Source organism: Puntigrus tetrazona, unplaced genomic scaffold (assembly GCF_018831695.1).
Source record: "Puntigrus tetrazona isolate hp1 unplaced genomic scaffold, ASM1883169v1 S000000964, whole genome shotgun sequence".
In the NCBI taxonomy this organism is placed as follows: domain Eukaryota; kingdom Metazoa; phylum Chordata; class Actinopteri; order Cypriniformes; family Cyprinidae; genus Puntigrus; species Puntigrus tetrazona.
The window spans coordinates 1-23,962 of NW_025048559.1; the positions used below are offsets into that span (position 1 = coordinate 1).

The 23,962-nt window shown below is 37.2% G+C and overlaps 13 non-coding genes and 13 pseudogenes across 13 annotated transcripts; all 26 read left to right on the forward strand.

Annotated features, from left to right (window-relative positions):
- Nucleotides 1–8,682: 8,682 nt before the first annotated feature.
- Nucleotides 8,683–8,805, forward strand: LOC122336376 (annotated as a pseudogene).
- A 280-nt stretch (nucleotides 8,806–9,085) lies between these two features.
- On the forward strand, nucleotides 9,086–9,202 carry LOC122336364 (annotated as a pseudogene).
- Nucleotides 9,203–9,477: 275 nt separating this feature from the next.
- On the forward strand, nucleotides 9,478–9,598 carry LOC122336337 (annotated as a pseudogene).
- A 274-nt stretch (nucleotides 9,599–9,872) lies between these two features.
- Nucleotides 9,873–9,991, forward strand: LOC122336416. The gene has a single exon (XR_006249254.1). It is a non-coding gene; the product is annotated as a 5S ribosomal RNA (ribosomal RNA).
- Nucleotides 9,992–10,265: 274 nt separating this feature from the next.
- Nucleotides 10,266–10,385, forward strand: LOC122336342 (annotated as a pseudogene).
- A 278-nt stretch (nucleotides 10,386–10,663) lies between these two features.
- On the forward strand, nucleotides 10,664–10,782 carry LOC122336430 (annotated as a pseudogene).
- Nucleotides 10,783–11,059: 277 nt separating this feature from the next.
- Nucleotides 11,060–11,179, forward strand: LOC122336425 (annotated as a pseudogene).
- Nucleotides 11,180–11,456: 277 nt separating this feature from the next.
- LOC122336414 lies at nucleotides 11,457–11,575 on the forward strand. Its single transcript, XR_006249252.1, has one exon. It is a non-coding gene; the product is annotated as a 5S ribosomal RNA (ribosomal RNA).
- A 270-nt stretch (nucleotides 11,576–11,845) lies between these two features.
- Nucleotides 11,846–11,969, forward strand: LOC122336383 (annotated as a pseudogene).
- Nucleotides 11,970–16,450: 4,481 nt separating this feature from the next.
- On the forward strand, nucleotides 16,451–16,569 carry LOC122336427. The gene has a single exon (XR_006249257.1). It is a non-coding gene; the product is annotated as a 5S ribosomal RNA (ribosomal RNA).
- Nucleotides 16,570–16,849: 280 nt separating this feature from the next.
- On the forward strand, nucleotides 16,850–16,968 carry LOC122336321 (annotated as a pseudogene).
- A 277-nt stretch (nucleotides 16,969–17,245) lies between these two features.
- On the forward strand, nucleotides 17,246–17,366 carry LOC122336333 (annotated as a pseudogene).
- A 277-nt stretch (nucleotides 17,367–17,643) lies between these two features.
- LOC122336431 lies at nucleotides 17,644–17,762 on the forward strand (annotated as a pseudogene).
- A 272-nt stretch (nucleotides 17,763–18,034) lies between these two features.
- Nucleotides 18,035–18,153, forward strand: LOC122336327. The gene has a single exon (XR_006249220.1). It is a non-coding gene; the product is annotated as a 5S ribosomal RNA (ribosomal RNA).
- Nucleotides 18,154–18,428: 275 nt separating this feature from the next.
- On the forward strand, nucleotides 18,429–18,547 carry LOC122336338. The gene has a single exon (XR_006249221.1). It is a non-coding gene; the product is annotated as a 5S ribosomal RNA (ribosomal RNA).
- A 280-nt stretch (nucleotides 18,548–18,827) lies between these two features.
- Nucleotides 18,828–18,946, forward strand: LOC122336351. Its single transcript, XR_006249222.1, has one exon. It is a non-coding gene; the product is annotated as a 5S ribosomal RNA (ribosomal RNA).
- A 274-nt stretch (nucleotides 18,947–19,220) lies between these two features.
- Nucleotides 19,221–19,339, forward strand: LOC122336362. Its single transcript, XR_006249223.1, has one exon. It is a non-coding gene; the product is annotated as a 5S ribosomal RNA (ribosomal RNA).
- A 277-nt stretch (nucleotides 19,340–19,616) lies between these two features.
- LOC122336374 lies at nucleotides 19,617–19,735 on the forward strand. Its single transcript, XR_006249224.1, has one exon. It is a non-coding gene; the product is annotated as a 5S ribosomal RNA (ribosomal RNA).
- A 275-nt stretch (nucleotides 19,736–20,010) lies between these two features.
- Nucleotides 20,011–20,129, forward strand: LOC122336415. The gene has a single exon (XR_006249253.1). It is a non-coding gene; the product is annotated as a 5S ribosomal RNA (ribosomal RNA).
- A 271-nt stretch (nucleotides 20,130–20,400) lies between these two features.
- On the forward strand, nucleotides 20,401–20,519 carry LOC122336368 (annotated as a pseudogene).
- A 277-nt stretch (nucleotides 20,520–20,796) lies between these two features.
- On the forward strand, nucleotides 20,797–20,915 carry LOC122336386. The gene has a single exon (XR_006249225.1). It is a non-coding gene; the product is annotated as a 5S ribosomal RNA (ribosomal RNA).
- A 275-nt stretch (nucleotides 20,916–21,190) lies between these two features.
- LOC122336423 lies at nucleotides 21,191–21,309 on the forward strand (annotated as a pseudogene).
- Nucleotides 21,310–21,580: 271 nt separating this feature from the next.
- On the forward strand, nucleotides 21,581–21,699 carry LOC122336389. Its single transcript, XR_006249226.1, has one exon. It is a non-coding gene; the product is annotated as a 5S ribosomal RNA (ribosomal RNA).
- Nucleotides 21,700–21,974: 275 nt separating this feature from the next.
- On the forward strand, nucleotides 21,975–22,093 carry LOC122336390. The gene has a single exon (XR_006249227.1). It is a non-coding gene; the product is annotated as a 5S ribosomal RNA (ribosomal RNA).
- Nucleotides 22,094–22,370: 277 nt separating this feature from the next.
- On the forward strand, nucleotides 22,371–22,489 carry LOC122336391. Its single transcript, XR_006249228.1, has one exon. It is a non-coding gene; the product is annotated as a 5S ribosomal RNA (ribosomal RNA).
- Nucleotides 22,490–22,764: 275 nt separating this feature from the next.
- Nucleotides 22,765–22,883, forward strand: LOC122336336 (annotated as a pseudogene).
- The last annotated feature ends 1,079 nt before the right edge of the window (nucleotides 22,884–23,962 follow it).

The window sequence follows — 23,962 nt, forward strand, 5'->3', positions numbered from 1 at the left end:
AAACAATGAAGGAAGGTTTATCAATATGCTGATGACACAACGATAATTGTAAAAGGAAAGGATAGTGTCAAAGAATATGAATGTTGTAAAAGAATTTTGTAAAGGATCTGGAGATAAAATAAATGAGGAAAACAGTATATATCAGATTTGGGAAAGCTATGATTTTAACGGATTGTTTTAACTTCAAGGAAGTGGAACAAATTAAGATTTTAGGAATTTTAATGGGAAAAATGAGAGAAAAGTAAGAGATGAAATGTGGGAGGAACTAGTAACAGAAATAGAGAGAAAGTTAAACTTTTGAAACTGGAGAACACTAAACTTAAAGGGAAGGTTTTAATATTGAATGTTTTAATGGTTTCTAAGCTGTGGTATGTTTTAAATGTATCTGAGATGCCTTTGTGGACAGAAAAGAGGTTGAAGAAATGTTTTCTTGACTTTTTATGGGAGGGAAAACCAAAAGAATAGCATATATCCCGATTTTAGGGCGGTGGAAAAGGGGGATTAGGTTTAATGGATGTAGAACAGAGAAAATGCTTTGAGAGTTAAAATAGTAAAGAAATACCTACAAGAAGAGAGCAAATTTGAGTGGAAAAAAACAATGAAATACTTTTTAAACAAATGTGGGAATTTAACATGGGGATGGTATTTTATGGATGAAAACAAAAATTTGGATGACAGAAGGATTACCTGAGTTTTACAGAGAAATGTTTAGTGCCTGGGGAAAATTTTTTAAGTAAAATTGTGATACAACCCTCAAAGAAGAGAAAACATTTTAAATCAACCCCTGTTCTTAAATAACAACATTTAAAACAAACAAAGAACTATTTTTAAGAAATGGATGGAGAGTGGGGATAACAGAGTGAGAGATGTCTTGTATGAATTTAAAGAGGGTTTTTACCAATACAATATATTGTGGATGCAATGGATGAAGCAAAAAGAAGAATATAGCAAACAAAGAAATAACAAACAAATATGAATCTTAACAAGCAATGACCTAAAAGTGGATTAAAAGAATGAGAAGTACAGAGAAGAAGAGCAAACAGAGAGAACATTTTTAATGCTGAAACTGGCGGAAAAAATTTTATGATGATTTTAAAGGGATGTACTGTAAAAATGTTTTATTGTATTTTTAGAGATGGTGTTTTTAAAAAGAGCCAACTGTAAAAATATAAGTACTGGGTGGAAAAATTCAATAATCTAAAAGAAGAATGTATATGGAGAAACATGAGGGGAGGTGTGTGAAACAAAGTTGGAATGTTTGGAGTATTTTATAAGACACAAAGTTGTTTTTACTGAAGTTATTTTACAAAAAATAGGGATGGAACAACATTGCAATGTGCAAAGTGTGCAAAGAAAAAGAAGAGTGAGATTTTACATCTGTTTTTTTATATTGTAAGGAACTGTAGGCATTTTTAAAGGGAAATGTGAAATGTTTAATCCAAAGACTTGACTGAAGAATGGGATGAAAAAATGGAATGGAATGGAACAGAGTGTTGATGTTTGGATGGGAAAAGAAGTGTAAAAACAAAGCCTTTATTAATCTGTTTGTGATGTTAATGAAAAGTGCAATATGGGAGAGGAGAATTGTGGCCAAAAAGGAACAAATTGTTTTTGGATGTTTGACTGTCTTTTGAAAGGAAAACTGAAATATATATGGACAAATTGTATGTGTGTATTTTAAAAGTGAAAAATCCTAGATGCATTTTTATGTTGTTTTTATACGAAATGTCTATCGTGTTTTTAAAAGATTTTATGGGGGCTACTTGAGAGTTAAAGAATTTGTTTAAATAATGTATGAAATTATGAGATATGTGATGTGGATATTGTACAAAAGAGAAAGTATGTTTTTATTGTATTTGATTGATTGAAAAATATTTTTTAATAAAAAAAAAAAAAAAAAAAAAAAAATTCACGCCTGATCTCGTCTCTGATCTCAGAAGCTAAGCAGAGTTGGGCCTAGTTAATACACTACTTGGATGGGAGACTGCCTAGGAATACCAGGTGCTGTAAGTTTGAGTTTTTTTCACTACTTATCTAATACACTGTGCCCATAGTGTGGTCAAAGTTTGACCAGCTCTTTGCTTTCATACTTACTGCTTATTTAATTCAATTGCCTTTAAAGTAGCTGATGAGATTTTTAAACAGAGTTTGACTGTTTTTAACTACTTAACTAATGCTGACTACTCTATCTTTAATGTAGCTCATTTTTGAAGCGATTTTTTTGTATTTCATTCATTACATTTATATCCTATCTAGTATAATGGCATAGTGTACCTCACCTTAAAATACAGGGGCTTTTTGCAGCAGCTTTTGCTTACGGCCATACCACCCTGTTCACGCCTGATCTCAGTAAGCTAAGCAGAGTTGGGGCCTAGTTAGTACTCTCTGGATGGGAGACTGCCTAGGAATACCAGGTGCTGTAAGTGTTTGATTTTTCACTACTTATCTAATACACTGACCTCTTTAGTGTGGCTAAAGTTTGACTAGCTCTTGCTTTCCTTACTGCTTATTTTAATCTAATTGCCTTAAAGTAGCTGTCTTTAAACAGAGTTTGACTGTTTTTGAATTACTTAACGAATGCCTTATCTTTAATGTAGCTCATTTTGAAGCATTTTTTTTTGCATTTCATCCATATTAATTATCTAGTATGCAGGCCGGGTACTTAGTGTGCCCCACCTTAAATAGGGCTTTTTGCAGAACAAAGGTCTTACGCCAGTACTACATTCTGCTGGCGCTAGAGAGCACACAGAAAGTGACTTGGGCAGTAGCTGGGGAGAGAAGGCTCTCCTCCATTTTGTGTTTATTATTAGTGTTTATTTTGTGAACTTTTCGGACTTTAATTTAGTTTTTGTGTGTTTTTGTGAGTGTTTAAACCACCTAACAGCAGCCTAGTGCTGTCTGGAAGGTGGTTTTACTCAGTTTTTTTTTTTTTTTTTTTTTTTTCTCTTTCATCTATGGCGGACGGACAGATGGCTATGAACTTGGACTTGGCTGGAGAAACAGAATTGGTTAATGAACACGGAACTGGAAATAAACGGCGAGATGGGAATGCAAAAGATAAGGAACAAAGAGAAACAAGTCAAAAGAAGGATTACCTGAAAGAAGCAACTGTGGACGGTGGACATCTGTAATGTGAATCACGAGGCTGAGGACATCATAAAAGCTGTGCTTGGAAAAGGTCGGCAAAGGAAATGTCTTGGCGGTAAGACCTAAACAAAATAAGGAATCTGAAAGTGACATTAGAGAATATCGGCGATGTTGAACTGTTGGTTGAAGGTTTAATGATAAAAAGAGACACTGTGCGAAGTAAAGAGGTTGCAAAACAGAGACTACGTTGTCTCATTCATGCACATGCCCGCTTACACGTGTGATCAGATATTTTTAGATAAACTGCAAGGGGTGGGAGTTACCCCTATTTAGGACATCAAGAGACGTGTTTATCCGGGCACAACAACTGTTGAAGATGGCACACGATTTGTAAAATGTCGGCTTCCCAAGGGAAGTAGTGTCTCTCCCGTACAGCACAAGGCTGGAAACAGCTGAAGGGCTTCAGTATTTTAGGGTGATGCACAGCCATCAAGGTTAAAACCTGTCGGCTGTGCATGAGCCTGAGCACGTCTTGAAAGACTGCCCAGATTTTAAGTGCTTTAAGTGTGAGGAGAGAGGACATTTTGCCAGGGATTGCAATGCGGTTAAGTGCCGGTTGTAAAAAGGTTTTAAATAAGTGTGATTGTTGGTATGTGGATGAAGAAGAGACTCATGTGAGTGGGCAGGTGCATGAGCGGGACAGCGTAGTCGAACAAGAAGAAGGCTTACCACAGCAAAGAGAAAATCAAGCGGCCCGAGGCAAAGACATTATTGAGGGCCAGGGGTTGGAGAACATATGGACAATGAGCGTTTGGAAACAAATGGAGAAGACTGAAGTTCAAAACATTATTGATGAGACAGAGAAGAATGAGGAGGACAGACAATCACAAGACAGGCGATGTAAAATCATGGAGGAACAAAAAGACCAGCATGCACAAGCAGAAACAGACAGAAGGAATTTTGGCACCGATCGACATTACTAGGGACTTTGAGGATATTTCGGATGCAGATGAGGATGTTAAAGATGACACAAGAAGAAATGGCAGTAGGAACATCAAAAATAAGCATAAGAAAACGTCAAATCAAGGTAAAACCCAGTTTAGATGGGATAAAGAAAAGAAATGCTAACAAAGACTTTTTTAAAGAATCGATTTGAACTGTTAAAGGGTTTGGATAACACAAGCTAAAGACATTGGTTTTTTATGAACGTTTTATTTATTCATTTTTATGGTTTAAGTCTGGCTACATTTAATGCCAGAGGCTCTTAGATTTTAACAAGTTTGAAAAGGTGAAAGAGATGTTTAAAAATGTAGATGTAATAGTATTGCAAGAAACAAACTGGAGAGAAAAGCACAAATGTGAAATAAGCTTAAAAGATGGGATGGTGATATATTATGCAGCAATGAGGATAAAAAGATATGGCAGAGGGTGGCCTTTTTAATAAGAAGAAACACGAATGTGGTTTACAAAGTTGTTTACAAAGATGATGTAGGGAAATGTTTGGCAATAGAAATGGAACATGATGACAACAAAGTAATTGTGGTAAATGTCCATGCGCCTGTTGAGAAAGAAGGAAAAAGAGGATTTTTAAGGATCTAAGGATATTTTTAATGAAATATAAGTATGCTATTGTATTGGGGATTTTAATACTGTTTTAAGCAAGTTAGATATGGCTGACGGAATGGTTTTTAAAACCGATACAGGAAGGAAGGAATTGAATTTGTTGATGAAAAACAATAATATGGTAGATGTGTGGTGAGAGAGAAATGGGAAAAGAAGACAATATTCTAGAAGGCAAATGGTAGGGAATTTTATGTGCCAAACGAGAATTGATTTTATTTTGTGTTCAAGAAATGTAGAGGTTTTATTGAAGATATGAGATATGGAGGGGAAACAAGTTTAAGTGACCATAAGCCACTATTTATGAAAGTGGACTGGAGAGCACGATTAAAGGGGGCCAGGTGTTTGGGTTTTAAATGCTGAGGTTTTTAAAAGAGACAGCTATGTCCAAGACATAAAAGAATTGATAGAAAAGAAAAACAGAATGAAATGTATGTGGAAGATAAAAAGGATATGGTGGGAAAGCGTTAAGTTTCTAATTAAAGACATACTATACAGTTTTGTAGATCGGTGGAGAGATGTAAAAGGTACACAGAAATAAAAACAAGAGAGAGACTTAGAAAGGAGCTTAATCAGAATAATGAGAAAGAATGTGTCAAAAATAAAAGATCTGGAAGATAAACTTAAAGTTTTAGAAGAAGAAAAATATGAAGGTGCACGTTTAAGAAGTAAAGCTAGATATATAGTGGAAGGAGAGAAATGTACAAAAATTTTCTTTAATCTAGAAAAGAGGAAGGGGAAAGCTGAAATGATAACAGCTATTAAAAATGAGTATGGAGAAGAAATAAAGGATAACAAAGAAATACTAGAAGAGATAAAAATGTATTATGAGAAACTTTTTACAACTGAAGGGTGCAAGATGAATGTGAAGAATTATTTCAACATAATTGAAACAAAAGTTGAAAAAGAAGACAAAGAAGCTTGCGATATGGAAATAAATGAAGGAGAAATAGAAAGAGCCATTAACGAATTGAACAGGAATAAAAGTCCAGGAATTGATGGTCTAGGCAATGAATTTTATATTGTTTTCAAGGGTATTTTAATTGGCATTTTAAAGGAAGTGTATGATGACATTTTTAATAAGGGACACATGAATTTAAGAATGAGTATGGGTTTAATGAAAATTATTTATAAGAAGAAAGGAGATAAAAAAGAATTGAAAAATTACAGACCTTTGACAATGTTGAACACTGACTTAAAAATTTTATCTAAGGTTTTAGCTAATAGACTAAAGGAGGTGATGCCAAAAATTATCAAGACAAATCAAGCATATGGAGTGAAGGCAGAGATATATCAGATACTACAATTAGTATTAGGGACACAATAAGTTATATAAAGGACAAAAATCTGGAAGGTTACATTGTAAGTCTTGATTTCGAAAAGCCTTGACCGAGTGGAGCATCAGTTTTTATTTGGGATTTTAAAGAGTTTTGGCTTCGGGAAAATTTTATCAGATGGATTAAGATTTTATACAAAGGAGTGGTGATGAGGGGATTAAATGCAATGGTTTTTAACTAAATGTTTTAAGCTCACAAGATCTGTAAGGCAGGGATGTCCCCTTTCAGCGCTTTTATATTCCTTGGTGGCAGAGCCTCTGGGCTTAGCAGTAAGAGGAGAGAAGAATGTGAGAGGAATCGATATTGAAGGAGGTAGATCAGAGAATAGGATTTTCCAATACGCAGATGACACAGCGTTAATAGTAAGAGAGGCGTACATAGTGTTAAGGTGGCTATGGACGTAGTTCAGAATTCTGTAATAAATCCGGGGGAAAATAAATGAGGATAAAACAATGTACATGAGATTTGCGGAGCCAGCCTTAACAGACACTTTTAACTTTAAAGAAGTTAAGAAATGAAGATTTTAGGAGTTAGCATGGGAGAGGATGACAAGAAAACAAATGAGATCATGTGGGAAGGAATTTTAGGAGATATTGAAAGAAGGATGAACTGGTGGAAAACAAGAAATCTGTGCTTGAAAGGAAAGGTCTTAATTTTGAATGTTTTAATGACTTCAAAGATTTGTTATTTTTATATGTTACAAGTATGCCTCTGTGGGTTGAAAAAGATTGAAAAAATGTTTTACTGAGTATTTATGGGAGGAAAGCCACCGAGGATTATGTATGACACCCTTGTAGGGGCTGTTGAGAAAGAGGCGGCTTGGAGTCTTATTGATGTTGCACAAAGGAAGAAATGTTTGAGAGTTAAACTGGTGAAGAAATATCTGGATGCAAGAATTGAAACTGTTTGGAAAAAAAACTATGTTGTATTTTTTAAACAAATGTGGCAATATCAATATGGGGAGAATATTTTATGGATGAGAGCGAAAAACTGGATGTGGAAAGATTTTTGCCAGATTTTTACAAGGAACAGTTGAGTGCCTGGGGAGAGTTTTTAAAGCATGTGCATTACATCCCGAAGGGACGAGGAGGACATTTTAAATCAACCATTGTTTTTAAACAAGAATATTGTGAATCAAGGAAAGAGTTGTTTTTTTAAGAAATGGTGGGATGTGGGGATAAGCGAGTAAAGAGAGATGTTCTGTATGAGTTCAAAGAGGATTTTACCAGTTCAATATGTTTTGACACTATGGAAGAAGCTAAGGAGGACTATACCAAACAAGAAATCATAAATAAGTACTGCATGATTAAAAACGCAATACCAAAGACTGGGTTGAAAAAATTGAAAATATGGAGCCAGGTGAACCGGAGAAAGATGTGAGCGCTATTTTTAGAGAGAAACTACATATTTTCAAGGAATGTACTATCAAAATGTTTTTTATGGTGTTTTTAGAGATACGATTTTTAAGAAACCTAAAGCAAATGACTATTGGAAGCAGAAATATAAAGACTTGAAAAGAAGAAAATATATGGAGTAACATAAAAGGAAGGATAGTTGAAACGAAACTGAGGAAACCTGGAATTTTTAATCAGACACAAAGCTATTTTTACAGACGTGATTTTACACAAGATTGGAATGGAGCAGAGCTCCATCTGTAAGGTGTGCAACAAAGAGGATGAAGGCTTCCTGCACCTGTTTTTATATTGCAAAAGAACTGGACATTTTAAAAACTAAATGCAAAAGACTGTTTGAACTTTTTGAAAGGAGAGCACTATGAAGACGAATCAGAATGGAATAAAATTGTAATGTTGGGTGAATATAAAGGAGTGTAAAAATAGCAAAATCATTAATCTTCTTGTCATGCTAATAGAAAGGAGCAATATGGGAGAGAAGGGTGGTGGCAAAAGAGAGAAATCTGTCTTGGATATTGAAAGAATATTGAAGAAAAAGCTGAAAACTATCTGAAATATTTGTATTGTTACTACAAGAACTTGGGAAAACTCAATGACTTTTATCACATTTTTACTTATGATGTATATAAGATCTTTGAAGAATTTGACTGGAAGATGCCTGATGATGTGACAGTTGATTTTATGTATGTTTTAAAAGAGTCGGATGTCGGAACCTATGTATGTTAATTTTATGTTTAATTTTACAAGGTGTACTCCCCATGTAAAAGGTTTCCCCCTTCAGGTGGTTTATTGTAGTTTGTATCGTTTGTGTAAAAATAATAAATAAATTAAAAAAAAAAAAAAAAAAAAAAAAATTCACGCCTGATCTCGTCTGATCTCAGAAGCTAAGCAGAGTTGGAGCCTAGTTAGTACTTGGATGAGAGACTGCCTAGGAATACCAGGTGCTGTAAGTTTTGAGTTTTTCACTACTTATCTAATACACTGGCCCTTAGTGTGGCCAAAGTTTGACCAGCTCTTTGCTTTCCCTTACTGCTTATTTAATTCAATTGCCTTTAAAGTAGCTGTTCTTTAAACAGAGTTTGACTGTTTTTAACTACTTAACTAATGCTCTTATCTTTAATGTAGCTCATTTTGAAGTATTTTTTTGTATTTCATTCATTACTTATCTAGTATAATGGCACTTAGTGTGCCTCACCTTAAAATAGGGGCTTTTTGCAGCAGCTTTAGCTTACGGAGCATACCACCCTGTTCACGCCTGATCTCAAATCCTGATCTCAGAAGCTAAGCAGAGTTAGGCCTAGTTAGTACTTGGATGGGAGACTGCCTAGGAATACCAGGTGCTGTAAGTTTTTGAGTTTTTCACTACTTATCTAATACACTGGCCCTTTAGTGTGGCCAAAGTTTGACCAGCTCTTTGCTTTTCCCTTACTGCTTATTTAATTCAATTGCCTTTAAAGTAGCTGTTCTTTAAACAGAGTTTGACTGTTTTTAACTACTTAACTAATGCTCTTATCTTTAATGTAGCTCATTTTGAAGTATTTTTTTTTTTGTATTTCATTCATTACTTATCTAGTATAATGGCATAGTGTGTGCCTCACCTTAAAATAGGGGCTTTTTGCTGCAGCTTTCGCTTCTGACCATACCACCCTGTTCACGCCTGATCGTCTGATCTCAGAAGCTAAGCAGAGTTGGGCCTAGTTAGTACTTGGATGGGAGACTGCCTAGGAATACCAGGTGCTGTAAGTTTTTGAGTTTTTCACTACTTATCTAATACACTGGCCCTTAGTGTGGCCAAAGTTTGACCAGCTCTTTGCTTTCCTTACTGCTTATTTTAATTCAATTGCCTTTAAAGTAGCTGTTCTTTAAACAGAGTTTGACTGTTTTAACTACTTAACTAATGCTCTTATCTTTAATGTAGCTCATTTTGAATTTTTTATTTTTTGTATTTCATTCATTACTTATCTAGTATAATGGCACTTAGTGTGCCTCACCTTAAAATAGGGGCTTTTGCAGCAGCTTTAGCTTACGGCCATACCACCCTGTTCCACGCCTGATCTCATCTGATCTCAGAAGCTAAGCAGAGTTGGGCCTAGTTAGTACTTGGATGGGAGACTGCCTAGGGAATACCAGGTGCTGTAAGTTTTTGAGTTTTTCACTACTTATCTAATACACTGGCCCTTAGTGTGGTCAAAGTTTGACCAGCTCTTTGCTTTCCTTACTGCTTATTTAATTCAATTGCCTTTAAAGTAGCTGTTCTTTAAACAGAGTTTGACTGTTTTTAACTACTTAACTAATGCTCTTATCTTTAATGTAGCTCATTTTTGAAGTATTTTTTTGTATTTCATTCATTACTTATCTAGTATAATGGCACTTAGTGTGCCTCACCTTAAAATAGGGGGCTTTTTGCAGCAGCTTTGCTTACGGCCATACCACCCTGTTCACGCCTGATCTCGTCTGATCTCAGAAGCTAAGCAGAGTTGGGCCTAGTTAGTACTTGGATGGGAGACTGCCTAGGAATACCAGGTGCTGTAAGTTTTGAGTTTTTTTCACTACTTATCTAATACACTGGCCCTTAGTGTGGTCAAAGTTTGACCAGCTCTTTGCTTCCCTTACTGCTTATTTAATTCAATTTGCCTTTAAAGTAGCTGTTCTTTAAACAGAGTTTGACTGTTTTTAACTACTTAACTAATGCTCTTATCTTTAATGTAGCTCATTTTGAAGTATTTTTTTGTATTTCATTCATTACTTATCTAGTATAATGGCACTTAGTGTGCCTCACCTTAAAATAGGGGCTTTTGCAGCAGCTTACGCTTACGGCCATACCACCCTGTTCCACGCCTGATCTCGTCTGATCTCAGAAGCTAAGCAGAGTTAGGCCTAGTTAGTACTTGGATGGGAGACTGCCTAGGAATACCAGGTGCTGTAAGTTTTGAGTTTTTTCACTACTTATCTAACCACACACTGGCCGCTTGGTGTGGTCAAAGTTTGACCAGCTCTTTGCTTTTTCCCTTACTGCTTATTTAATTCAATTGCCTTTAAAGTAGCTGTTCTTTAAACAGAGTTTGACTATTTTTAACTACTTAACTAATGCTCTTATCTTTAATGTAGCTCATTTTGAAGTTTTTTTGTATTTCATTCATTACTTATCTAGTATAATGGCACTTAGTGTGCCTCACCTTAAAATAGGGGGCTTTTGCAGCAGCTTTTAGCTACGGCCATACCACCCTGTTCACGCCTGATCTCGTCTGATCTCAGAAGCTAAGCAGAGTTGGGCCTAGTTAGTACTTGGATGGGAGACTGCCTAGGAATACCAGGTGCTGTAAGTTTTTGAGTTTTTCACTACTTATCTAATACACTGGCCCTTAGTGTGGTCAAAGTTTGACCAGCTCTTTGCTTTCCCTTACTGCTTATTTAATTCAATTGCCTTTAAAAAGTAGCTGTTCTTTAAACAGAGTTTGACTGTTTTTAACTACTTAACTAATGCTCTTATCTTTAATGTAGCTCATTTTGAAGTATTTTTTTGTATTTCATTCATTACTTATCTAGTATAATGGCACTTAGTGTGCCTCACCTTAAAATAGGGGCTTTTGCAGCAGCTTTGCAGCTTACGGCCATACCACCCTGTTTCACGCCTGATCTCGTCTGATCTCAGAAGCTAAGCAGAGTTGGGCCTAGTTAGTACTTGGATGGGAGACTGCCTAGGAATACCAGGTGCTGTAAGTTTTTGAGTTTTTTCACTACTTATCTAATACACTGGCCCTTAGTGTGGCCAAAGTTTGACCAACTCTTTTGCTTTCCCTTACTGCTTATTTAATTCAATTGCCTTTAAAGTAGCTGTTCTTTAAACAGAGTTTGACTGTTTTTAACTACTTAACTAATGCTCTTATCTTTAATGTAGCTCATTTTGAATATTTTTTTGTATTTCATTCATTACTTATCTAGTATAATGGCACTTAAGTGTGCCTCACCTTAAAATAGGGGGCTTTTTGCAGCAGCTTTCGCTTATGGCCATACCACCCTGTTCACGCCTGATCTCGTCTGATCTCAGAAGCTAAGCAGAGTTGGGCCTAGTTAGTACTTGGATGGGAGACTGCCTAGGAATACCAGGTGCTGTAAGTTTTGAGTTTTTCACTACTTATCTAATACACTGGCCCTTAGTGTGGCCAAAGTTTGACCAGCTCTTTGCTTTCCCTTACTGCTTATTTAATTCAATTGCCTTTAAAGTAGCTGTTCTTTAAACAGAGTTTGACTGTTTTTAACTACTTAACTAATGCTCTTATCTTTAATGTAGCTCATTTTGAAGTTTTTTTTTTGTATTTCATTCATTACTTATCTAGTATAATGGCACTTAGTGTGCCTCACCTTAAAATAGGGGCTTTGCAGCAGCTTTCGCACGGCCATACCACCCTGTTCACGCCTGATCTCAGTCTGATCTCAGAAGCTAAGCAGAGTTGGGCCTAGTTAGTACTTGGATGGGAGACTGCCCTAGGAATAATTGTAGGTGCTGTAAGTTTTTGAGTTTTTCAATACTACTTATCTAATACACTGGCCCTTAGTGTGGCAAAGAGCCTGACCAGCTCTTTGCTTTCCTTACTGTATTTAATTTAATTGCCTTTAAAGTAGCTGTTTTTTAAACAGAGTTTGGCTGTTTTTAACTACTTAACTAATGCTCTTATCTTTAATGTAGCTCATTTTGAAATATTTTTTTTTTATGTTTCATTCATTACTTATTCAGTATAATGGCATAGTGTACACTCACCTTAAAATAAGGGGCTTTTGTATAAGCTTTGGCACACGCCATGCCTGCCCTATTCACGCCTCTGATCTCGCCTCCTGGATCTCTGGCAAGACAAAGTAGAGTTGAGGCGAAGTTAGTACTTGGAATGGGGGCTTGCCCAGGAATACTCAGGTGCTGTATGGATTTTGAGTTTTTCAATGCTTCTACTCTAAATATATGTGGCCCTTAGTGTGTAACAAAGTTTGACCAGCCTCTTTGCTTCTCCTCACTGCCCACTTGAATTAAATTGCCTTTGTGTAGCTTTTGTTCTTTAAATGAGAGTTTGACTGTTTTTAACTACTTAACTAATGCTCTTATCTTTAATGTAGCTCATTTTAGAATATTTTTGTATTTTATTCATTACTTATCTACTATAGCTGTTGGCAACTTAGTGTGCTCCTCTAACTTAAAATAGAGGGGCTTTTTGCAGCAGCTTTTAAACACTGGCATGCCACCTCAATTCACGCCCTGATCTCGGCCTGATCTGAGTAGCTAAGCAGAGTTGGGGCCGCAGTTAATAATAAGATGATGAGACCGCCCTAGGAATACCAGGTGCCAAAAGTTTCTTTAGTCTTTCACTACTTCTCTATCTAAATACACTAGCCCTTGGTGTGGGCCAAAAGCCTGACCAGCCCCTTTGCTTTCACTCACTGCTTAGCTCTAATTCCACTGCCTTTAAAAATGTTAATTTTTGCTCCTTAAAACAAGCTTTTGACTGTTTTTAAATTCAATTTAACTAATGCTCATCTCTTTAATGTGGCTCTGTTTTTGAAGCATTTTTTTGTATTTCATTCATTACTTATTTAGTATAATGGTACTTAATATCAGCTCACCTTAAATAGGGGCTTTGGCAGCAGCTTTAGCTTATGGTCATACTAATTTTCTCTACGCAAGATCTCTGCCTGATCTCCAGAAGCTAAGTTGAGTTGGGGTCTAGTTAAGTGCTGGATGGGAGACTGCCTGAGAACACTATGTGCGCTGTAAGTTTTTGGAGTTTTTCACTGCTTATCTAATACACTGGCCCTTGAGTAGTAAGCCAGGATTTGACTCAGCTCTTTGTTTTCTCTTTACTGGCTTATTTAATTCAATTTGAATTTGAAGTGGCTGTTCTTTAATGAGGATTTGACTGTTTTAAATCTACTTAACTAATGCTCTTCATTCTTTACTGTAGCTCATTTTGAGTATTTTTTTCTATTTTCATTCATTATCTGTCTAGTATAATTGTACTTAGTGTGCCTCACTCTAAAGAAATAGGGGGCTTGCAGCAGAATCTTTCGCTTACGGGCATACTCACACCTGTTCACGCCTGATCCGGCCTGATCCAGAAGCTAAGCAGAGCTGGGCCTAGTTACTATTTGGATGTGAGACTGCCCAGGAACACTAGGTGCTGTAAGTTTTGAGTTTTTCACTACTTATCTAAATTACTGCCATTCTCGAGTGGCCAGAAGTTTTACTCAGCTTCTTTTGCTTTCCCTCACCCATTATTTAGTCTAAATTGCTTTTAAAGGTAGTTTGTTCTTTAAGCAGAAATTGACTGTTTCAACCACTTAACTAATGCCGCTCGCTTTCAATATGCCTCATTTTAAGAAGTATTTTACTCCATTCCATTACTGGCCCAGCATAGTATGCCTGGCACCCCAGTGTGGCCCCACCTTAAAATAGGGGCTTCGGCACAGCCTACAACTAACGCCATACTACACCTTGTTCACGCATGAATCTAAATCTCATCTCTGTAAAACAAGCAGAGTTGGGCCCAGCGTGAAACACTTGGATGGGACTTTGCCCCAGGAAATACCAGGTGCTGTAAGCTTTTGGAGCTTTTTCACTCACTGTATTCCAGTTACATCATCTCCCATAGTGTGGGCCTGCAAAAGCTTGACTAGCTCTTGGCTTTCCCTCGCCGCACTTATTCAATCTGGGTCTGGCCTTTAAAGTGGTAGCTTTCGTACTTTAAACAGAGTTTTATTTAATTTTTAACTACTTAACCATTATACTTATCTTTAATGGTAGCCTACCTTTTGAAGTATTCTTTTGGTATTTCCCAATCGCTACTTATCTAGTACAATGGCAACTTAGTGTTACTCACCTTAAAATAGGAGCCTTTTGCAGAAGCTTTAAGCATGCTCATACCAACACCCTGGTTCACGCCTCTGATCCCTGCCTGATCTCCAGAAGCTAAAAGCAGAGCTAAATGCCTAGTTAGTACTTGGATGGGAGACTGCCGAGGAATACCAGGTGTGCTGTTAGTTTTGAGTTTTTCTACTACTTTATCTAATACACTGGCTCCTGAGCGTGGCCAAAGTTTAGAAACCAACCCTTTGCTCTCCTTTACTGCTTGCTTCAGATCTAATTGGTTTTAAAGTAGCTGCTCGTTAAACAGTGTCAGACTGTTTTTAAATTCACCTAACTAATGCTCTTATCTTTAATGTAGCCTATTCTTGAAATATTTTATTGTATTTTAATCTGTTACTTTATTTATCTAGCATCATGGGCAATTGAGTGTAATACTCTACTTAAAATAGGAGCTTTTTGCAGAAGCTTTTCGCTTACGTGCCATACCACTCCTGTCTCACGCCCTGATCTCGCCTGATCTCAGAAGCTAAGCAGAGATGAGCCGAAGTTAGTCACTCTGATGGGAGACTGCCTAGGAATACCTGGTGTGTGCTGTAAGTTTTTCCAGTTTTTTCACTACTTATCTAATACACACAGTTCCTTGTGTGCGGCCTAAAGCTCTGACTCAGCTTCTTTGCTTTCCTTATCACTGCTTATTTAATTCAATCTGCCTTTAACGTGGCTGTACTTTTAAACAGAGTTTGACTGTTTTTAATTGTTTAACTAATGCTTCCATTCCTTAATGTACCTCATTTTGAAGCATTTTTTTGTATTTCATTCATTACTTATTTAGTATAATGGCACTTACTATGCCTCCCCACGCAGCGAAATAGGGGCTTTGCAGCAGCTTTGCGCCACCGGTCATACTTCACCCTGTCTACACTTTGATCTAAATCTGATCTCAGAAGCTAAGCAGAGTTGGGCCTAGTTAGTAATTCTTCATGGATGGGAGACTGCCTAGGAATACCAGGCATGTAAGTTTTTGAGTTTTTTCCTACTCTATCTAATACACACTGGCTCCTTAGTGTGGCCAAAAGTTTGATTGAGCTCTTTTGCTTTCTTCCTTACTGCTTATTTGTAATTCATTTGCTTTTAAAGTAGCCAAGGTTCTTTTAAACAGAGTTTGACTGTTTTTAATCACTTAACTAATGCTCTTATCACAATGTAGCCTATTTTTGGATGTATTTTTTTGTATTTCATCTATCACTTATCTAGTATAATGGCACTTAGTGGCTGCTTCACCTTAAAATATTAGGAGCTTTTTGCAGCAGCTTTCGCTTCACGGCCATGCTCACCCTGTTCACGCCCCTGATCTTCGCCTGATCTCAGAAGCTAGCAGAGAGCTGGACCCAGTTAGCACTTCTTGGATGGGAGACTGCCTAGGAATGCCAGGTACTGTAAGTTTTGCAGGTTTTTCTACTGCTTATCATAATACACTGTGGCCCTTAGGGGTGTACAAAAGTTTGACTCAGCTCTTTGCTTTCCCTTACTGCTTATTTAATCTAATTGCCTTTAAAGAAGCTGTTCTTTAAACAGAGTTTGACTGTTTTTAACTTCATTTAACTAATGCTCTTATCTTTAACGTAGCCTATTTTGAAGTATTTTTTTTTTTTTTTGTATTTCATTCATTACTTATTTAGTATAATGGCAATTTACTGTGCCCCACCTTAAAATAGGGGCTTTTTGCAGCAGCTTTTCATTACGGCTGTCCTAACTTGTTCACGCCTGATCATAAGTCTGATCTCAGAAGCTGAAGCAGAGGAGTTAGGCCTCTAGTTGCGTACTTGGATGGGGAGATCAGCCTAGGAAATACCAGGTGCCATGTAAGTTTTGAGTTTTTCACTACTTATCTAATACATCATCCTTGTGTGTGGCCAAAAGCTCTGACTCAGCTCTCTTTGCTTTCACTGGCTTATTTAATTCAATTGCCTTTAGAAGTAGCTGTTCTTTGGGAAACAGAGTTTGACTGTTTTAACTACTTAATTCAATGCTCATTCTTAATGTAGCCCATTTTAAGCATTTTTTTGTATTTCATTCATTACTTATCTAGTATAATGGCACTTAGTGTGCCTCACCTTAAAATAGGGCTTTTTGCAGCAGCTTTAGCTTACGGCCATACCACCCTGTTCACGCCTGATCTCGTCTGATCTCAGAAGCTAAGCAGAGTTGGGCCTAGTTAGTACTTGGATGGGAGACTGCCTAGGAATACCAGGTGCTGTAAGTTTTTGAGTTTTTCACTACTTATCTAATACACTGGCCCTTAGTGTGGTCAAAGTTTGACCAGCTCTTTGCTTTCCCTTACTGCTTATTTAATTCAATTGCCTTTAAAGTAGCTGTTCTTTAAACAGAGTTTGACTGTTTTTAACTACTTAACTAATGCTCTTATCTTTAATGTAGCTCATTTTGAAGTATTTTTTTTTTTGTATTTCATTCATTACTTATCTAGTATAATGGCACTTAGTGTGCCTCACCTTAAAATAGGGGCTTTTTGCAGCAGCTTTTGCTTCTACGGCCATACCACCCTGTTCACGCCTGATCTCGTCTGATCTCAGAAGCTAAGCAGAGTTGGGCCTAGTTAGTACTTGGATGGGAGACTGCCTAGGAATACCAGGTGCTGTAAGTTTTTGAGTTTTTCACTACTTATCTAATACACTGGCCCTTAGTGTGTGGTCAAAGTTTGACCAGCTCTTTGCTTTCCCTTACTGCTTATTTTAATTCAATTGCCTTTAAAGTAGCTGTTCTTTAAACAGAGTTTGACTGTTTTTAACTACTTAACTAATGCTCTTATCTTTAATGTAGCTCATTTTGAAGTATTTTTTTTTTGTATTTCATTCATTACTTATCTAGTATAATGGCACTTAGTGTGCCTCACCTTAAAATAGGGGCTTTTTGCAGCTTTAGCTTACGGCCATACCACCCTGTTCACGCCTGATCTCGTCTGATCTCAGAAGCTAAGCAGAGTTGGGCCTAGTTAGTACTTGGATGGGAGAGACTGCCTAGGAATACCAGGTGCTGTAAGTTTTTGAGTTTTTCACTACTTATCTAATACACTGGCCCTTAGTGTGGTCAAAGTTTGACCAGCTCTTTGCTTTCCCTTACTGCTTATTTAATTCAATTGCCTTTAAAGTAGCTGTTCTTTAAACAGAGTTTGACTGTTTTTAACTACTTAACTAATGCTCTTATCTTTAATGTAGCTCATTTTGAAGTATTTTTTTTTTTGTATTTCATTCATTACTTATCTAGTATAATGGCACTTAGTGTGCCTCACCTTAAAATAGGGGCTTTTGCAGCAGCTTTAAGCTACGGCCATACCACCCTGTTCACGCCTGATCTCGTCTGATCTCAGAAGCTAAGCAGAGTTGGGCCTAGTTAGTACTTGGATGGGAGACTGCCTAGGAATACCAGGTGCTGTAAGTTTTTGAGTTTTTCACTACTTATCTAATACACTGGCCCTTAGTGTGGTCAAAGTTTGACCAGCTCTTTGCTTTCCCTTACTGCTTATTTAATTCAATTGCCTTTAAAGTAGCTGTTCTTTAAACAGAGTTTGACTTTTTAACTACTTAACTAATGCTCTTATCTTTAATGTAGCTCATTTTGAAGTATTTTTTGTATTTCATTCATTACTTATCTAGTATAATGGCACTTAGTGTGCCTCACCTTAAATAGGGGGCTTTTTGCAGCAGCTTTTAGCTTACGGCCATACCACCCTGTTCACGCCTGATCTCGTCTGATCTCAGAAGCTAAGCAGAGTTGGGCCTAGTTAGTACTTGGATGGGAGACTGCCTAGGAATACCAGGTGCTGTAAGTTTTGAGTTTTTCACTACTTATCTAATACACTGGCCCTTAGTGTGGTCAAAGTTTGACCAGCTCTTTGCTTTCCCTTACTGCTTATTTAATTCAATTGCCTTTAAAGTAGCTGTTCTTTAAACAGAGTTTGACTGTTTTTAACTACTTAACTAATGCTCTTATCTTTAATGTAGCTCATTTTGAAGTATTTTTTTTTGTATTTCATTCATTACTTATCTAGTATAATGGCACTTAGTGTGCCTCACCTTAAAATAGGGGCTTTTTGCAGCAGCTTTCGCTTACGGCCATACCACCCTGTTCACGCCTGATCTCGTCTGATCTCAGAAGCTAAGCAGAGTTGGGCCTAGTTAGTACTTGGATGGGAGACTGCCTAGGAATACCAGGTGCTGTAAGTTTTTGAGTTTTTCACTACTTATCTAATACACTGGCCCTTAGTGTGGTCAAAGTTTGACCAGCTCTTTGCTTTCCCTTACTGCTTATTTAATTCAATTGCCTTTAAAGTAGCTGTTCTTTAAACAGAGTTTGACTGTTTTTAACTACTTAACTAATGCTCTTATCTTTAATGTAGCTCATTTTGAAGTATTTTTTTTTTTTGTATTTCATTCATTACTTATCTAGTATAATGGCACTTAGTGTGCCTCACCTTAAAATATGGGGCTTTTTGCAGCAGCTTTAGCTTACGGCCATACCACCCTGTTCACGCCTGATCTCGTCTGATCTCAGAAGCTAAGCAGAGTTGGGCCTAGTTAGTACTTGGATGGGAGACTGCCTAGGAATACCAGGTGCTGTAAGTTTTGAGTTTTTCACTACTTATCTAATACACTGGCCCTTAGTGTGGTCAAAGTTTGACCAGCTCTTTGCTTTCCCTTACTGCTTATTTAATTCAATTGCCTTTAAAGTAGCTGTTCTTTAAACAGAGTTTGACTGTTTTTAACTACTTAACTAATGCTCTTATCTTTAATGTAGCTCATTTTGAAGTATTTTTTTTTGTATTATTTTCATTACTTATCTAGTATAATGGCACTTAGTGTGCCTCACCTTAAAATAGGGGCTTTTGCAGCAGCTTTAGCTTACGGCCATACCACCCTGTTCACGCCTGATCTCGTCTGATCTCAGAAGCTAAGCAGAGTTGGGCCTAGTTAGTACTTGGATGGGAGACTGCCTAGGAATACCAGGTGCTGTAAGTTTTGAGTTTTTCACTACTTATCTAATACACTGGCCCTTAGTGTGGTCAAAGTTTGACCAGCTCTTTGCTTTCCCTTACTGCTTATTTAATTCAATTGCCTTTAAAGTAGCTGTTCTTTAAACAGAGTTTGACTGTTTTTAACTACTTAACTAATGCTCTTATCTTTAATGTAGCTCATTTTGAAGTATTTTTTTTTTTTGTATTTCATTCATTACTTATCTAGTATAATGGCACTTAGTGTGCCTCACCTTAAAATAGGGGCTTTTGCAGCAGCTTTAGCTTACGGCCATACCACCCTGTTCACGCCTGATCTCGTCTGATCTCAGAAGCTAAGCAGAGTTGGGCCTAGTTAGTACTTGGATGGGAGACTGCCTAGGAATACCAGGTGCTGTAAGTTTTTGAGTTTTTCACTACTTATCTAATACACTGGCCCTTAGTGTGGTCAAAGTTTGACCAGCTCTTTGCTTTCCCTTACTGCTTATTTAATTCAATTGCCTTTAAAGTAGCTGTTCTTTAAACAGAGTTTGACTGTTTTTAACTACTTAACTAATGCTCTTATCTTTAATGTAGCTCATTTTGAAGTATTTTTTTGTATTTCATTCATTACTTATCTAGTATAATGGCACTTAGTGTGCCTCACCTTAAAATAGGGGCTTTTTGCAGCAGCTTTAAACTGACGGCCATACCACCCTGTTCACGCCTGATCTCGTCTGATCTCAGAAGCTAAGCAGAGTTGGGCCTAGTTAGTACTTGGATGGGAGACTGCCTAGGAATACCAGGTGCTGTAAGTTTTGAGTTTTTCACTACTTATCTAATACACTGGCCCTTAGTGTGGTCAAAGTTTGACCAGCTCTTTGCTTTCCCTTACTGCTTATTTAATTCAATTGCCTTTAAAGTAGCTGTTCTTTAAACAGAGTTTGACTGTTTTTAACTACTTAACTAATGCTCTTATCTTTAATGTAGCTCATTTTGAAGTTTTTTTTTGTATTTCATTCATTACTTATCTAGTATAATGGCACTTAGTGTGCCTCACCTTAAAATAGGGGCTTTTGCAGCAGCTTTGCAAGCAGGCCATACCACCTGTTCACGCCTGATCTCGTCTGATCTCAGAAGCTAAGCAGAGTTGGGCCTAGTTAGTACTTGGATGGGAGACTGCCTAGGAATACCAGGTGCTGTAAGTTTTGAGTTTTTCACTACTTATCTAATACACTGGCCCTTAGTGTGGTCAAAGTTTGACCAGCTCTTTGCTTTCCCTTACTGCTTATTTAATTCAATTGCCTTTAAAGTAGCTGTTCTTTAAACAGAGTTTGACTGTTTTTAACTACTTAACTAATGCTCTTATCTTTAATGTAGCTCATTTTGAAGTATTTTTTTTTTTGTATTTCATTCATTACTTATCTAGTATAATGGCACTTAGTGTGCCTCACCTTAAAATAGGGGCTTTTTGCAGCAGCTTTAGCTTACGGCCATACCACCCTGTTCACGCCTGATCTCGTCTGATCTCAGAAGCTAAGCAGAGTTGGGCCTAGTTAGTACTTGGATGGGAGACTGCCTAGGAATACCAGGTGCTGTAAGTTTTTGAGTTTTTCACTACTATCTAATACACTGGCCCTTAGTGTGGTCAAAGTTTGACCAGCTCTTTGCTTTCCCTTACTGCTTATTTAATTCAATTGCCTTTAAAGTAGCTGTTCTTTAAACAGAGTTTGACTGTTTTTAACTACTTAACTAATGCTCTTATCTTTAATGTAGCTCATTTTTGAAGTATTTTTTTGTATTTCATTCATTACTTATCTAGTATAATGGCACTTAGTGTGCCTCACCTTAAAATAGGGGGCTTTTTGCAGCAGTTTTAGCTTACGGCCATACCACCCTGTTCACGCCTGATCTCGTCTGATCTCAGAAGCTAAGCAGAGTTGGGCCTAGTTAGTACTTGGATGGGAGACTGCCTAGGAATACCAGGTGCTGTAGTTTTTGAGTTTTTCACTACTTATCTAATACACTGGCCCTTAGTGTGGTCAAAGTTTGACCAGCTCTTTGCTTTCCCTTACTGCTTATTTAATTCAATTGCCTTTAAAGTAGCTGTTCTTTAAACAGAGTTTGACTGTTTTTAACTACTTAACTAATGCTCTTATCTTTAATGTAGCTCATTTTGAAGTATTTTTTTGTATTTCATTCATTACTTATCTAGTATAATGGCACTTAGTGTGCCTCACCTTAAAATAGGGGCTTTTTGCAGCAGCTAGCTTACGGCCATACCACCCTGTTCACGCCTGATCTCGTCTGATCTCAGAAGCTAAGCAGAGTTGGGCCTAGTTAGTACTTGGATGGGAGACTGCCTAGGAATACCAGGTGCTGTAAGTTTTGAGTTTTTTCACTACTTATCTAATACACTGGCCCTTAGTGTGGTCAAAGTTTGACCAGCTCTTTGCTTTCCCTTACTGCTTATTTAATTCAATTGCCTTTAAAGTAGCTGTTCTTTAAACAGAGTTTGACTGTTTTTAACTACTTAACTAATGCTCTTATCTTTAATGTAGCTCATTTTGAAGTTTTTTTTTGTATTTCATTCATTACTTATCTAGTATAATGGCACTTAGTGTGCCTCACCTTAAAATAGGGGGCTTTTAGCAGCAGCTTTTGCTTACGGCCATACCACCCTGTTCACGCCTGATCTCGTCTGATCTCAGAAGCTAAGCAGAGTTGGGCCTAGTTAGTACTTGGATGGGAGACTGCCTAGGAATACCAGGTGCTGTAAGTTTTGAGTTTTTCACTACTTATCTAATACACTGGCCCTTAGTGTGGTCAAAGTTTGACCAGCTCTTTGCTTTCCCTTACTGCTTATTTAATTCAATTGCCTTTAAAGTAGCTGTTCTTTAAACAGAGTTTGACTGTTTTTAACTACTTAACTAATGCTCTTATCTTTAATGTAGCTCATTTTGAAGTATTTTTTTTTTTGTATTTCATTCATTACTTATCTAGTATAATGGCACTTAGTGTGCCTCACCTTAAAATAGGGGGCTTTTGCAGCAGCTTTAGCTTACGGCCATACCACCCTGTTCACGCCTGATCTCGTCTGATCTCAGAAGCTAAGCAGAGTTGGGCCTAGTTAGTACTTGGATGGGAGACTGCCTAGGAATACCAGGTGCTGTAAGTTTTTGAGTTTTTCACTACTTATCTAATACACTGGCCCTTAGTGTGGTCAAAGTTTGACCAGCTCTTTGCTTTCCCTTACTGCTTATTTAATTCAATTGCCTTTAAAGTAGCTGTTCTTTAAACAGAGTTTGACTATTTTTAACTACTTAACTAATGCTCTTATCTTTAATGTAGCTCATTTTGAAGTATTTTTTTTTGTATTTCATTCATTACTTATCTAGTATAATGGCACTTAGTGTGCCTCACCTTAAAATAGGGGCTTTTGCAGCAGCTTTGCGCTACGGCCATACCACCCTGTTCACGCCTGATCTCGTCTGATCTCAGAAGCTAAGCAGAGTTGGGCCTAGTTAGTACTTGGATGGGAGACTGCCTAGGAATACCAGGTGCTGTAAGTTTTAAGTTTTTTCACTACTTATCTAATGCACTGGCCTTAGTGTGGTCAAGGATTTGACCAGCTCTTTGCTTTCCCTTACTGCTTATTTAATTCCAATTGCCTTTAAAAGTAGCTGTTCTTTAAACAGAGTTGACTCTTTTATTTCTTAACTAATGCTCTTATCTTTGATGTAGCTCATTTTGGAAGATATTTTTTTGTATTTCATTCATTGCTTATCTGAGTATAATGGCACTGAGTATACCTCACCTTAAAATAGAGGAGCTTTTTGCAGCGGCTTTTCGCTACACGCCCATACCACCCTGTTCACGCCTGATCTGCGTCTGATCTCAGAAGCTAAGCAGAGTTGTGCCTAGTTAGTACTAGGATGGGAGACTGCCTAGGAATCCTGCACCAGGTACTTATAAGGATTTTTGGGATTTTTTTCCTCTTATCTATTACACACAGCCCACATCCAGTGTGAGTCAAAGTTTGACCAGCTCTTTACTTTCCACTTACTGCATATTTACGCCCAATTGCCTTTAAGAAGTGGCTGTTCTTTAAACAGAGGTTGACTATTTTAACTCTTAACTAATGCTCTTATATCTTTAATGTAGCTCATTTTTGAAGTATTTTTTTTTTTGTATTTCCATTTCGCATTGCTTGCCTCTGAGTATAATGGCGCCAGTGTGCCTCACCTTGAAATAGGGCTTTTTGCCCAGCAGCTTTAAACTACGGCCACATACCACCCTGTTCACGCCTGATCATCGTCTGATCTCAGAAGCTACAGCAGAGTTGGGCCTAAATTAGTACTTGGATGGCAGACTGCCTATGAATACCAGGTGCTGTAAGTTTTGAGTTTTCACTGCTTATCTAATGCACCTGGCCCTTGAAGATGCGGTCAAAAGATTGATGACTCTTTGCTTTCACTTACTGCTTATTTAATTCAATTGCCTTTAAAGTAGCTGTGCTTTAAAGCAGAGTTTGACTGTTTTTAACTACTTAACTAATGCTCTTATCTTTAATGTAGCTCATTTTTGAAGTATTTTTTTTTTTTTTTGTATTTCATTCATTACTTATCTAGTATAATGGCATAGTGTGCCT